We start from the raw sequence: 11,839 nt of genomic DNA on the forward strand, positions 1-11,839 counted from the left end.
CCTTCCATCTGTCTCTCCATCTAAACATTCCTCTTACTATATAACTATACACATTCATAAATGTAACTTCATATATATATATAAATATTTTACTCTACACATAGAAAAATCTAACTCTGAAAATCTACAATTGTAAATATATTATAAAATATAATTATATCATATCTATACCTATATACATATCCACATTTAACTATACAGACCTATCAATATATGTCTATATAAATAGAACACTGTCATGTATAAATGGAACCATAACCACTAATAAATAACCATAGAAATCTATAAACATATCTACAAGCAGAGGAGTTCTACCTGCCTGATGGTCACAGGCTCTCCCCTGTCTCTTCCAGCCCTCCTGGAGATGTTGGTCAGATGGCATCTGGGAAGCAAAGGGAACGCTCAGTCAATATTGGCCCTTCTGCACCTTTCCCTTGGGCAGTAATTGTCCTTCTACCAGGGGCTCTCAAAGATGACCTGAAATGCAGACTCTCACTTGGCAATTTGGAGCAATGTGCCCTTAAAAGAACAGGGACCATTCCAAGGGTTCAAAAGTGTGCTTCAAAGCATTGAATTATCTCGATAAAGTCCCAGCCCCCGCAATGCAAAGGGCACCCAGGAGAGCTTGAAACACAGACAGTCCCAGCTGCCACAAGGAAGCCCAGCCTTGTTCTTTCTCTGAGCTGACAGAGACGCCTCAGTCCTCACTGAAATGGCTGAAGCTGAAGGTGCTGGGAGCTGAGTCATGAACCAGCTCCATTACCTGCCATCTACAAACTGCCCTCTGCAAGGAGCAGCAGCTGCTCCAACTTGATCATCAGCTCTGGCAGGAAGGGCTGGAAGGGACAGAGCTCCCTACGAGGTCTGCAGGCTGCACCAGATTGGCTAAGGGATGGATGCAAAGTGCTCCTTCTCTCCTCTTAGGCCTCCCTAATCAGGGGTCATTCAAGCTTTTCCTTCTGATACTGGAGTTACCGTGATTTTTCAATTGGTTGGCCTCTGATGTTGTGCTCCTTGTTTTTCTTGTGGGTCAGGACCACTGGAATTACATTTAGTCAGTGATTTGGACTTCTACCCTGACTTTTTGCTCTTTTTTTCCCCTGCTCCTTCAAGTGTCGCTCAGGCTGGCCTCCCCTGGCACCATGCAGTAAATTTATCCACCAACTTCAGCACAAAACTGGGACACCCGGCTTGGTGACACAACTCGCACAAGGTCAGGTTTATTCCCTGCTCTCTGCCCCAGCAGAGGACTCCATGTCAGAGCGTCTGGAGAAGCCTGGAGGGCAGGGCTCAGAGAGGTTGTGCCAGCGCAGGATTTGAACTCAAGGCACCAGGAAGCACCAACGCTGCTCAGAGCAGCCATCTCACAGCTCTCTAAACCAGTGTGGGCTCTGTCCTTACCAGGCTCCTCGGGCTCCTGGGAACTGTTCCTGCAGCTCTCGGTGCCAGATGAAGCTTCCTCTGCTGCAGCTCTGTTCACAGGCTCCGATCCTGAAGAATCAGGGGCAACACCAACATTGTCCTGAGCAGAAAAACAGAAAGAAAGGAACCCAAAGATCACTCACTATTTTGCTGGAATCATATCAGGGATACAATAACTGTCCTTCTCCAATCCCAAAGGACATGGAGCACAGAGGAGGGAACACTTCCCACATGGTTCACATGACAAGCCTTTTAAACTCAGGATTCAAGGGGTCAAGGCGAAACTGAAGCTCTCACAAAATGACCTTTGAGACAAAACAAGAACACAGAAAACCAGAAGACACCAAGTGAGGGGACATGCCCCCACGCTCTGACCCTGCCTTATCCCAGAGCTGTGAGAAATCAGCCAGCACAAAGCCAGGGGCTCTCCTTGCTGCCAGCATGGCTCCCAGCCCTGCCCAGGGCTCTGTGCTGCAAACCCACAGGCAAAGCACACATTTCTGCCTGGCAGTATCAGCACCCCCAGCCAAGCGCTCACACAACCCATCACAAGGTGCTGCTTCTCCGAGCCCTCTGCTGCTGCCCCGCTTGTGTCATCCAGGCAAACATTGATGCACCCAGGCTATTTCCAGGATCACATTTCTGATCAGTGGCAAAAATCTGTAAATCATTAGGGTAGGGAAAAAAACCAACCCAAAAGACAGGAAAAGCCAGACAACCAAGTAGTGTTTCTATTCCACTAAGGAAGCAAATGTCCACAATTAAGCAAATTACCTCTGGACACAAAGATATTCTCCCTATGACCAGTTCCAGAATATTCATCTCTTCTGCCATAGCCCGTCCATCAGAACCCTAAAGATTCTAAAGATGGTTCCAAGCCTGCAATGTTTCCTTTTATTATGGAATAAAATGCTTCTGTAAACTGCTATGTGTGACTTTACAGAAGACAAAAGTCATGCCACTTGAGAATAAGGTATTGGTAAATCCAAAAAATCCCACTCTCCCCCTTGAGTCATAATCACAAATGTACTGCAGGCAATGGGTCAGCACATCAACAAAAAGAGAGACATTCTTTGGCCAACACGTGTAATAATCTGCAAAGGAAAGAGAGCTGCAGCTGCAGCCCAGCCCTTGCTTTGCCTTGGCCTTCCCACCCAAAAGAGGCACAGCCCACATCTGCTGCAGCTGCAACAGAGACATCTCTGGCATGCCCCTCCCTGCACGGGACACTTGGCCTTCAGTGCCACTTCTCCAAACACCCTTCTTCTCTTTCCCAGCAAGTAAAACCTCTTCTTCATTTCTTCTTCATCTCCTCTTTTAGAAATCTTTCTTTACCAAGAATAAATCAATAACTAAATAATAATGAAATAAGTTCAATTCAAGAAGCCTTTGCTTCTCAACCGTGTAACAAGGTTCAAAAGCTCTCAGTCCAGCCCTTTTATCCCCATCCAATGGAATTACCTGAGCAGAGGGAGATCTTTCAGACAGGGACCTCCTGATCTCCCGAATCATTTTCTCTACGGCAAGGCCCAGATCTGCTGGTGGCCATTCCTTCTCCCCAGGTGCGTTCTGTGCTGAGCTGGAGGCCGTCCATGCTGCACAGGCTGCGCTGCCGGGTGGAGTGCTGGGTCCTGAAGTGCCCAGGGTGGCTGCAAGAATCCAAACACATTGGTCAGGCTCCACAACGTGGCTGTGGGACACAGAGCTCTAGTGCTGCTGTGGACCAAACATCACGGGAAGCACACAGCAAAACCAGGCAGAGAATCTTTTGGCCTCCTAGGTGCCCCTTCCTAGTAGGCTTGACAACTTCTGGCCGAGAATGACAGAGCCTTGAGGCAAAATACTTCAAACGGTCACTTTTCAGGACCTTTTGGAAAAACAAGGCTACAACTCTTTTCTTACCTCGTGTGTCGTAGGCTGGGGGCTGCTGCTCCCTGTGGAGCTGCTGGAAGCTGCAGGGCTGGATGGCGAGCACCTCCCGCTCGGCCGGAGGCAGCTGCTCCCCGTAGAGCTCCTGCGAGCGGCTGCGGGGCCCCTCCCGCCCGAGCGGCAGCGGCCGCTCCCCGTGGAGCCCGAGCAAGTGGCAGGGCGGGATGCCGAGCACCGCCCGCTCGGCGGGCGGCGGCCGCTCCCCGTAGAGCTCCTGGAAGCGGCTCGGCCCCTCCCGCCGGGCCGGCAGCGGCCGCTCCCTGTGCAGCAGGTGGAAGCTGCAGGGCGGGCGCCGGGCGAGCAGCGGCCGCTCCACGGGGTGCTGCTGGAGGCGGCCGGGCCGGGGGCTGCGCAGCTCCCGCCCGTCCGGCAGTGCCCGCTCCCTGTGCAGCAGGAGGAAGCCGCTGGGCGGGCGCCCGGCCGGCAGCGGCGGCCGCTCCCTGGGCAGCGGCGTGAAGCGACCGCGCCCGTGCCGCCCGTCCGGCAGCGGCCGCGCTCCGGGGAGCTGCTGGGAGCCGCGGGGCGGGCGCCTGCGGCCATCCCGGCCCGCCGCCGGCCGCTGCCTGTTGGCCGCGCTCCGGCGCTTGATGCGGAGCAGGAGGTCGGGGCGGTCGCGGCGAAAGCAGGGGTTGCTGTAGTGGAGCCAGGCCCCGGCATCGCCTGGCGCAGCCGAGCCGAGCCAGCCCGGCACCTTCTGGAAGCCGTAGCGGTAGAGTTGCCGCACGAAGCTGCGGAACTGCGTGGCCCTGAAGGTGAGCGGCACCGGGGCCGGCCCATGACCACGGCCCCTGTGGGCGCGGCCCGAGCTGAGCAGCTCCCGCTCCAAGAGGGAGCGGTCGATGAGCAGCCCCTGGGCGCGGCTGTCCCAGCGCACGGAGCGGACGCGGGGGCTGTTCACCAGGCGCCAGAGCTTGGCGGGGAAGGTGCGGGCGCTGAGCCCGGCGGGCAGCGGCAGCTCCGCCATGGCATCGATCGCCGACTGTGGCCACAACGCCCGCAGCGCAACGGCCGCGGCTGCGCCGGCGGCGCGCGGCCTGAGTGGAGCGCTGCGCTCGGGCCCGCGGGGACGCGCGCGGCAGAGCCGGGGCTGCGGGCACAGCGCGGGCGGGGCGGCTCCGGGGCTGGCCGGGCTCGGCTCGGCTCGGCTCGGCTCGGCTCGGCTCGGCTCGGCTCTGCACGGCACGGCACGGCACAGCACAGCAGGTTATCCCCACTCTGCATCCCGTGCCTGGGTCACCATCGGTGACAGAGAGGAAGGACATTGCTCTGTTTTGGCTGGGAAAAGGATGAAAAGGGGTGATTAGAAAACATTCATTTGGTCTCCTTTTCCACAGACTAGCTGGTTTTTATTTAACTATGTCTGCCTGTCTTTGGCAGAGTTGGCACATTTCTCGTGATTCGGAGTCAGCTACAGCAGCAGGAATGGGAAACAATTTTGTTAGCATTGATATCAAAGCCAAAGTGCTGCCCCATGGATGGATGTTGCTTTCTTCAAGGGATTTTTGGCCTAGAGCTGTAGCAAACTCACACTGGTTTCTTCCCAAGCAGCGTTGCCTTTGTATTTCCACAGGAATCACCTCTTCCTTTTTTTCCCCCCATTTGGGGAGAGCTCCAATGCAAATGCCTCCTGCAGCCAACACTTGTCACTGTAGACTGACAAAGGAGATCTGGCAGTGGGGAGAGACTTCCTAGAGCTGCTGTGGAGAGCTGAAGGGGGGAGCTTTGTCCCTTAGTCTTGAAGTCTTGTTGGGGAGCTGCTCGTGCTCTGGGGGACGGACACCAGTGGTGTTTATCCAAGCCTTGCAAGTTCATTCCTGTAAAGAAAGAAAGTATACGGACGCCAGATAGAGAAACAAGGTGTATGGGAGAGAGACGGGGAAAAGGAGAGGGGTAATAGAGAAAGGAGCCCTCCGCAGGCAGAGATCAATCTTCATGGAGGTAATGATCGATGCTCAGTTTATTGCAAATCTCAGGGTACATTTATATGCAATGCAGGGTTCAGCAACGGGAGAATACTTATAAGTGGTTACAAAGTGTTACGTGTAGGACAAAGAGCAAACATATCTTTGGTCAGGTACACAGATTGGCAAAAGTGTCAGCAGAACATTCTGCCCCATATCTTCTCTTCACATCCCTAGAACATCTTGCTTCACATCTCTTTTCCTGGGGTACATCTTGGCAAACTTCTTTATATTGTTTGCCCAAGGGCAGCATGCTTCTGGTCTAAGGCAACCTATGCAGGGTTGTGCATCTTGCTTCTATCCAGTGTCTGCTCAAAATGCTCTCTACGTTCCTGAGCTTCCTGACACACCACAGAGACTTTGGGGTTGGTGTATTGGCAAACAAATTTCAGTCTGGGAACTTTTTGAAGTTCCCAGTTCTTTTTATTTTTTTTCCTTTCCTCCAGAAATACTGTCATAATCTAATGCTTCCAGAGAATCTTTTCCTACTTTTTGGGAAATTCCTTTTGCTGTCCTCCCAGACCAGGCCAATTCCCAGGGCTCCTTCCCAAAGTGAGGTGCAGCCCATGGCCTCCACTCTCCAGCTGGAACAGAAGGAAGCACAGAGTTTGCTGTTGTGGGAGAGGAGCTTCTCTTTCCTGCCTGCTTTCCCTTTGGGACAGGTTGGTGTGTGCTCATTTGATAAAGGCAGGTTTAAACTCTGAAGCAGCTGTGTTTCAAACTGCTCCCTTCTCCAGCTCTTCTGTGGGTATCCTTGGACAAAAGGCCTTTTGGTGGGAGCTCTCTGTGGCAGGTTAAGGAAGGAGGTTGATACTTCAGGGTTGTGAATGCTGAAAGCAGCTGGTTTCTGGAGGTGTCCAGAACTGGGAGTGGCTCCTTTTCTCACCTGCCTGCAGAAAAGGAAGTTGCAAAGTGGGAATTTCATTTGTGGAGATGGCCATCAGGGGTATTTGCCAAGAGATGGGCTGGCAGAGAGGCAGATCTCATGCTAAACTGGCTGTGTGTTTGTTTTGAGGGTGGAGAGGGTCAGAGATGCAGACACAGACACCAGCTGAAGGAATAATGTGATTTACTGTAATGCAAAAGTGCAAAAAAGAGTCAGGAAAGGATAAGCTAAGCAATGCACCTCAGCATTATTACAATAGGGTCCTTCTGGTGATTAAGGAAGATCCATCACCAGGTAGCCCAATGGTTTCCCCTTCATCCAGAGCTGCACATCAGCTGGGGGAAGCTGTCCCAGCCCAGCCCTGCAGAGCCACGGCCGGGAACCGGGAAATCCTGCGGTGCCTCCACCTTTGGTGGCCACGAGGCTCCCGAGTGCGCTGTGAGAGTAGCCCGGCTCCGACAGTGCTGGGCGAGCAATGTGCCAGAGCTTCTGCTGGGGGCACAGCTGGTGTCATTCTCCTCTTGCTTTTCTCCCCGAGCCTGCCCAGGGCTCAAGGAGGAACCAAGGGCAGGTGTGGCCATGTCAATTTTCCTCATGCAGAAAGGTGAAGACGTGTTTCACCAGTGAATGGATGCAACAATCCTTTTGATAATAACACTTGGTTAAGGAGCAGGTACATAGAACATTGGGTTGGGAAGGTCACCTAGAGGGCAGCTTTGGCTCAGGTCTTGTTGTTGAGGCTTCAGTCAGGGTCTGTTGTTCAGGCCTTAGCCCTTCAGTATTTTGTGGTGCAAATCACATCTGTGCAGAGCTGGAAACAAACAAGTCTGTCCTTAGCACATTTGAGACAGGGAACAGGATCAGCCCTGCAAGGCCAGGCTGGGGCCCAGAGCAGAAGGCCAGCACCCTGCTTTTGCCCCCAGGCAGCCCTGCAGAGCAAGCAGCCCCCCCTCAGGGTTCCTCAGGGTTTTGTCATTAATCCACAGTGTCTGATGCGTTTTCCTTTCCTCTCCCAAGTTTAACACAGCTTTTGGAGAAAACTGACTGATGTAGCTGCTGCTGCTGGTGGTGGTGCTTTTGTCTGCAGGTGAGGGCAGGTGATTTGAACCATGAACAGAGTCCATTGGTAACACCCCAGCTTTGCCAAGTCAAGAAAACCATTCACAATTGGGCTACCATTGCTGAGCAGTTTTCGTAGGTTTTGGAAAGCTACCACCTTAAGAAACCCAACAGATTTTCCTCCAGGAGGATACCAGCAGTAGCATGATGCCAATGTTTTCCACCCCTTTTCTATGTCTTTTAAGAGTTCCACAGTGGACAACAGGAATGAAATAACCTGTGATAATGTGATTTGAGAGCTCTGTGTTGTTCATTGCCACATGAGTGTTCATGACAAGCTGGACACCCCACTCGTGGCTCTGTCGAGTTAAATTCATCCCAATTCTGTGCAAACAGCAGCCCCGAGATGCTGAGAAGAGCAAGCACAGTGGGTGGGTGTGCATGCACGCACCCAGGGGCTGACTGCTGTGTGTGCAGATGGTTTTGCACTGTTGTAAATCTTCACTCTCCCAAGCTGAAAGACTATTTCAAACATAGATGTTAAATGAAAATCTGTATAAAAAAAAAAATTGTCCAAAAATACATGTGCATTAAATTTCATGCATATTATATAGTATATATTTTGACTAATATAATATAATATAATATAATATAATATAATATAATAATGTAATATAATAACATATTATAAATATTATAATATATTGAATATATGAGATCATTTTTGAAGCCATTGCTTGTGGGGAATATTAGATGATCTCCTAGTGTTTGTACATTTTTGCTTTCTGCTACTGCTGATCCTAGCAGCAACTCCCTGTCAGTTTTTCCAGGTCACTTCACACAAAGGGATTCCATCATTTCAGTGCCTGTGAGAGCTTGGCACTGAAATGCCAAGTTGATTCCCAGCTCTCCAGCCTCCTTCTGGATTTTGGGGCATCTCAGCCCTTGTGTCCATGGCCCTGCCTTCATCCCCAGCCTGCAGCAGTCACAGTCGCTGCTGCCTCCCTCTTGCTGCAGCTCATTTGCCAAAGTGCTGCCAAAGGCAGCAGAGCTGGCTCAGGATCCCTGCTGGCTTCTGGTCTCTGGGATAAGCTTCAGGGGGACACTTGGAGCACTTTCCTAAAGAGCTGCCCGTGGGATGAGGGATTTGTCCTCCCCGGGTGGCTCCTGCTTGGATTCTGTGCTCATGGAGCCCCGGAGTTTTCTCAGCAGCCTCTGCAGCGAGTTCTGAGCCAACGTGGGGCTCTGCTGCCAGCCCAAATCTGTGCTTCCCCTGCCCAGCCTGAGTGCAGGTGGGGCATGTGCTAGGCATGGCCAGAGATTTGCGTGGCCAAAATCCTCCAGCATTTACATCTACTCATGGCTTTGAGTAGCACAAATCTACACTTACTTCAGTTGAAACATTGCATTTATTGCAGATAGTTACACCCACACTACTAATGTACAAATACACAAACATTAACTTATGTTTAAAAATGAAATTTATTTTAAATTGCAACACCTGTGCTACCAATATAGAAACACAGAAATATCAACTTATGATTAAAATCTAATTTATTCTGAGAATTGTGCCATGTAAATATATACAGATATCTGTTGTATTCATATTGTTGTATAATTATATTTCCTGAGTCTCATACCTTCTTGGTGGTTTTCTCACAGCAGATGTTCACAGCAGTGGTGTTGTTGCTTCTCGGTCAGGGCTCCTCTCCAAGGCTCTCCCTGACCACCCCGCCCCCTTTTATCTCAGCTACCTCCATGGGCTACAGCTGCTGCCCAATCAAGGACATCACAGCTGCAGCCCATTTACAATAACTAGAATCAGGGCAGGGTCACTAATACAATACAAAGATCTTTCACTGCCATACATGTATTTACAATACATAAGTTAACTCAGACCCCTACATTTCCCCCTTTTCTTTTAGCAACTTTACAATTACAATATACATATCTGTCCCAGCTCTCAGGCTGCCACAGCTCTCAGCTGTCTTTTCTTCTAGAGTCCCAGCTCTCAGGCTGCCACAGCTCTCGGCTGTCTTTAAACACACACCATCAAATCCCTAGATGTTCCCAGGCTCTTCTCCTCAAAGGCCATAGTCTTACAGCTCTCTGAAAAGCCATAATCTTATAGCTTTCTGCTGTTACACCTCCTTGATTTAAAGGCCTTACTATATTCTAGAGTCCCAGCTCTCAGGCTGCCACAGCTCTCAGCTGTCTTTTCTTCTATAGTCCCAGCTCTCAGGCTGCCACAGCTCTCAGCTGTCCTATCTTCTGTTCCAGCTCTCTGGCTGCCACAGCTCTCGGCTGTCCTATCTTCTGTCCCAGCTCTCTGGCTGCCACAGCTCTCAGCTGTACGGGGGATTCCAAACCTTCATACGATGTTCGTTGTGGCTGCAGATCTTTATCACGTCGGGGTCACCAGATGTTGTATTCATATTGTTGTATAATTATATTTCCTGAGTCTCATACCTTCTTGGTGGTTTTCTCATGGCAGATCTTCACAGCAGTGGTGTTGTTGCTTCTCGGTCAGGGCTCCTCTCCAAGGCTCTCCCTGACCACCCCGCCCCCTTTTATCTCAGCTACCTCCATGGGCTACAGCTGCTGCCCTATCAAGGACATCACAGCTGCAGCCCATTTACAATAACTAGAATCAGGGCAGGGTCACTAATACAATACAAAGATCTTTCACTGCCATACATATATTTACAATACATAAGTTAACTCAGGCCCCTACAGATATCAACTTCAGTGAAAAAAAATTACTTTATTGCAACCCTCTGCAGCAACTCACTGTACACAAATACTGAAGTTACTGAATTGAAGTTTAACAATTAAATTTATTACATATTAGTACAGCCTTACAGCCCATATACAAATACAGAAACATCAATATCCCTCTCCAAAGAATCTCAGATCCAGAACTAAAGAAATAGAATTTTAGAACTATACAACTCCATACATAATAAATAGAAGTAAATACCTATATAGGCATAACAATATAGAGATGTAAACATGCATTACATATTTCATGACATATAACATGACAATATAAAACAAACATAACAGACCTGTCTATAAATACACAAATATCAATGGACGAATAAAACAATCCAGACATCCCCAGCAATAGAAATGCACAGGTACAGAGCTGTACAAGTATGTAAACAGATGAATATACATGCATCAATATAACAATATACACACATAATATCCCTATACAAATATCAGTCAGTGTATGTAAATATCCCTATACTTGTAACTATCCAAATCCAACTACACATCCATAAACAGCGCTAGATCAGGAGGGATTGCAGCCGCCGATGTTCCCAGGCTCTCGCTCGGTCTCCTCCTCCCGTGCAGAGCAGCTCTCCTGGGCAGGGACAGCAGATGGGACATCTGGCAAGCAAAGGGGGAACACTGAATGAGGGTGGGGACGTTTCCCTTGGCAGCAGCTGCACTTCCATCAGGGAAGAGGAAATGCCAGAGCCTCCCCAGGAGGGTCAGAAGGAAAAGCAGCCAAGCGGGCCAGGCTGTGGGGAGCTGTTCACTTCTTTCTGGCATCCCAGTTGCTCTGAGGGAACTCCCTCATGTCACGTACCTCTTCACTTACCAAGACTGTGGCTCCCAAATCAATCAGTATTTATGTCTCCAGTTGCTTGCACCAATGACAGGGAATGTCCTCTAACAGTGCTGGGGCACAAAGTTACCTTGCACAGGTCATCTGACAGGGCCTTGCTCTTTCTCTGCTTCCTGTGTTTCTCCTTACCTTCCACTTGGAATTTTTACAGCATTTCTTTTTCTTTCCCCTTGATCAGTGCTGAAATGCGTGTTTCTCTTCCAAGTTTCAGTTTGTTCAGTGATTCTGTCAAGCCTTTTCTTAGAAGCTTTTATCAGGGAATTGAGTGTTAATTTCAGCAATTTTGGTGATTTTCTGTGAGATTTATACAAGAGTCCTGTTCATTGGGCACTATTTAGGAAGGTACAAAAGAGAAAAAAGGATGTTCTGTATGTCAGTTCACTAGTGGAATATTCATGCATAGAGAGAGTGATTAGCTGAATTTTACATCTGGTCCTAACCTGAAAGTGTAACAGGTAATTTGGGGAGAAATTAAAGCAAAATTTCTCCTTCTACCAGCCTGTATTCAAATGTAAAGTAAATAGAGCGGGGTGAGAATGTCAGTGCTCAGTTCCTGAAGTGCCTTATTAAGGCGTTCTTAAAGTAATAGAGATAAAATCTGGGTGGGCATTCCTAATTTCCAGACACTCATTGTCAATTTCATTGACTCTGAAAACAGCAGAGATGTGCACATCATACCTGATCAATCCATTTGGGGATGTTTTAGGTTCAGATTCTCTGAGGCTTTAGATTTTTAGGTCTCTAGATAATGCTTCAAGGAATCTAAATAGCTTTCAGAAATTAAACTTTTCTTCTTTTTTCCTCAGGCTTTGCACTCATGTGCACCAGAGACCTTCAGTGAATGGATTCCACTTTAATCCATCTCCAAGCTGAATCTCCCAGCTGTGTTCACACTGGTGGTTTGTGTGTCTCTTCTGCACAGTGCAATTTTAAAATCTTCATTCC

General features: G+C 49.3%; 1 long non-coding RNA gene across 1 annotated transcript; it reads right to left on the reverse strand.

The window, feature by feature from the left end:
• Positions 1 to 353: 353 nt before the first annotated feature.
• LOC134434589 (uncharacterized) lies at positions 354 to 2,943 on the reverse strand. Its single transcript, XR_010031885.1, has 3 exons — positions 2,884 to 2,943; positions 1,402 to 1,522; positions 354 to 382 (listed from the first exon to the last, which is right to left on the reverse strand). It is a non-coding gene; the product is annotated as an uncharacterized LOC134434589 (long non-coding RNA).
• Between the last annotated feature and the right edge of the window lie 8,896 nt (positions 2,944 to 11,839).

This window comes from Melospiza melodia, unplaced genomic scaffold (assembly GCF_035770615.1).
Source record: "Melospiza melodia melodia isolate bMelMel2 unplaced genomic scaffold, bMelMel2.pri scaffold_44, whole genome shotgun sequence".
Classification (NCBI taxonomy): Eukaryota; Metazoa; Chordata; class Aves; order Passeriformes; family Passerellidae; genus Melospiza; species Melospiza melodia.